The sequence below is a fragment of the Schistocerca nitens genome, chromosome 7 (assembly GCF_023898315.1).
Source record: "Schistocerca nitens isolate TAMUIC-IGC-003100 chromosome 7, iqSchNite1.1, whole genome shotgun sequence".
Taxonomy (NCBI): Eukaryota; Metazoa; Arthropoda; class Insecta; order Orthoptera; family Acrididae; genus Schistocerca; species Schistocerca nitens.
The window spans coordinates 544,215,619-544,219,230 of record NC_064620.1 but is presented as its reverse complement, the minus strand read 5'-3'; positions in this window follow the sequence as shown (position 1 = coordinate 544,219,230).

Below are 3,612 nucleotides of genomic sequence, written 5' to 3'. Positions count from 1 at the left end.
ATAAAAACACGTATTAAAACATATTCCCCCCCCCCCCCACTTGCCTCCCGACTTAGCAAGCCACACACCAGTCAGCTACAGATCAGTCGTTGCGTTTCTCTTATCTGTAAAGTGTATTTACGAAACGACAGTGAACAGCAGACGACGCTAAAAGGGGCTGATGAATGAAAAGTCGATCTGAGAATCAAAGATAGTAAACGAACGCAAGCAGAAAAGGATATCTCTGCGTTCAAACACTACGTTAATATCACTTTTAGCCATAAGGAAACCTTCTGTTTACAATAAATGGACCTGCGTTGCTATGTAAAGAGACGTAGCGGCGTTAAGATTTATTATATTATAATAAATGAAACACATTCTAAAGGCATCCCGGAAAACAATGCTTTATAGGCTTTTTTGTTTGTTAAGAATATCGCTATTGTTGTGGTACACGTAACTGTAGATTTCAATTTTCTCAAAGATGTGCATACGGGTGAGGTTACTAGCAACATTAGTGACACTGTGTTGTACTGAAATTAGGTAAGAGAAGCAAAGGTAGACTTGCCTTCTGCATTCTTCCTCGCTACTTCTGTTTGCTCTCTGAATCTAGTTTTAAAATTTTTGCCTGTATGGCGAATTCAAAAGGCGTTGATATCAGTGAAGAAGATTTTATAAATTCTTGGAGTTGTAAATTTGTTGTTTTTAACTTCGATGTTGTGTACAACAGAGGGAGCAGCAGTTATGTTTTATGGTGTTAATCAAATTTTACACACTGATTCTGAACGCTTGTTAATATTGTACTACTGACATGTACAAGTCTACGACGACTTTCTACCGCTGAAGTTTTGCTCCCAGAATCTTGACTATTAATTCTCTGACAGCGGTATCTCTTATTCAAGAACACTAGTCACGGTGTCTCTCATAAATTCTTATTTAGTTTATGCCAAACTTCCGCCAGCTGTTGTTTCAGCAATTGAAATTTGTCGATAACTACTTTATTTGAAGTCGTGTTGATAAAACTATGCAGTAAATGCATCTTACACTTTTTTCCCGATGCGGATGACATTTGCTGCGTGTTTTTATTTTATTTTATTTTTTTTAAATTTGTAGTTCCCTCTTTTTTTCCTTTAGACCTCAATGCGGAGGACAATTACAGATTGATAGAACAACAATTGACTTCTGTTTCTTTCCAATAATGAAAGGCTCCAGCGCGAAAACATTCAGACGGTAATGTTTGCTTAGCTTTGTGTGATGATTCACCAGAAAATTCTTCCTTTCTAATGCAAGAGACCAAACACTCCTTCGTACTTCGAGAGTATACCGCTATTGGGATTGCGCAGAAAGAAGCTGTGAGGCTGATATTAACAGAACAGAATCGAAAGACAGTGTAACTGATATTTCGTAAATTACTACAAGTGTTTTTGAGGAATAAATTTATAGTGACCCTTATTATTAAATGCATTCTATCCATACACGAATAAATCCTCTCGAACAGAAGACGAATAGCAACTTCTGAGTTTCTACCTATGTAAGTAGCCTGTTTGTATGTTGGCAGCGCTATAGACTGTGCTAATATCGCTGACAGCGCTCTGAGCCCTCGGCAAGAGATCCTGTGGTTGGGTGGACTAGCAGTTAGCGAGTGGATAGAGAAGTGTATGGACATGTTTTTTTCTTAGTGTAGACTCTGTGTTGGTAGGACATACAATGTAAAATGAGTGCAACAGAATGTATGATGACGTATGTATGATTGGTAATGTTTGGGCAGTGGAATTATTGACAACTATATAATTTTTGGAACTGGATGTCACATGAATAAGGTAAATTTTTCTAAATACATTGTTTGCTCTTCAACAAAATCTTTCTTTTGCTAACCATATGCGTCCTAGAAGTGAGAGTCTATAGTAGTTAGAATCTTTTCATTCAGCTGGCTGTAGTTGCTGCTTGCTGTAGTTCGTGTTATGAAGATTTTCTGTGAGGGAAGTGACTTATAAAAATAAAAATGGGGTTCGTGACTGAAATGACTTTAGGCAATTAACTGAGTTGGAGGTAGTTTCATATTTCTTTAACTTCATATTTTTTGGATTTTTATTATTGTTAGGATTTCTTGCAATTCAGGGCCATTCTTTTGTGTTAATTATTGGAAGTCATATTGTCACAGTATAGCAGTCAGATTGCGTGGAGCTTGTATATTGTAGGTAATAAATGAAAATGTTAAGTTTGAGTTGTCTTCGTCAGGGAAAATTCTGTAGGTTAATGTTTAAACGATATAAACAGTTAAAGACATTAGCTCCACCTGTCGACCCTTAGCCAAGGATACTTCACTGGGATCTTCTGATTTCCTTATAGTGTAAATAATTAGCGCATGATTAGAAATTAGTTATTGTTTACTGCTAGCGCATAATTGTATCTATGGAATTTCCTTTGTAGTTGTAGTTCCTTATTTTTGTACTGTATTCTCATGAGCAAAGAAGTTGTGGCATGCATGTAGGTTTGCACTAAGTATCTCTCAGTCGCTTCTGTAACTAATTAGATATTTATTATGTTCAGTGCTATTTTAGTGTTTCTTCTTATTTTTGCTTTACAATTATTTTTTGTGTTACTGAGTAAAATAGTGTGATAATCACGACGTGTGAAAAGCGTAACACTAGACTGCAAAGCAAATTGAGAAATGACAGTGACGACGAGGGTAACTTGCTTGCACCACCTAGTAACGAATTGTCAAATGTTCAAGACAATAATTTGGTACAGTGCATAGGTACATGGGCCAGACAGTAAATAACGGGGTAGAAATCCAAACAATCGGTGAACAGGGAACAACTGTCGATCGATCGGTCGGTAACAGTTCGCCTCAGGAATACGAAACAACAGAACAAAATCTTGCAAATACCGTAGATTCAGGTTTTGCATCAATACACTTTTCTCAGTTAAGTCAACACACGCACTCTGCTTTTCAGAATACGAATACTGCCGATACAACGCACTGACGAAAAACACAAAGGAACATGTGTCAGTCACTAATGCATTGTTACTGAAATTAATTCAAAAATTTAATCAAACAGAGAAACAAACGCAGCAACAACCTCAAAAGTTAGACATAATTAACGAAATCAAACAAACACATGAACAAACTCATCAAGATTTAACCGCTGAGATACGCAAAATCGAATCGAAATATCAAAACATTTCTGAAGATGTAAAAACACAAATTTGTGAGCATTTTAAGCCTATTTTTTTGTGGCTTGCGGACACATTACAGAACCAGGAAGCACCAATAAAAGACCTGCAGACACGAAAATCACGACACCTTGCCGGCTAAAACTGACCCTGTTGCATCTTGCAATACGATCGTGCAACTTTTAAAGAAACAGGAAAACTTAAAGGACACAGTACGATTACGACACAAATGGACGCTCTACAACTTGGCCCAGGAAAACACAAGGAGGAAGTCAGCACATTATCGGAAAAAGTAGTCGAACTTTTGTATGAGTTAACAAATTTATCTGCGAAGGTAGATGATGATTTGAATGATACAAGACCGGTAGCCTTTACTGACACAGAGGAGTAAGTGGAAATTAGGAAATTTAAACAGTCAGAAACAAATTAATAGGCAACACAAAAGAGAAATACGGGAAG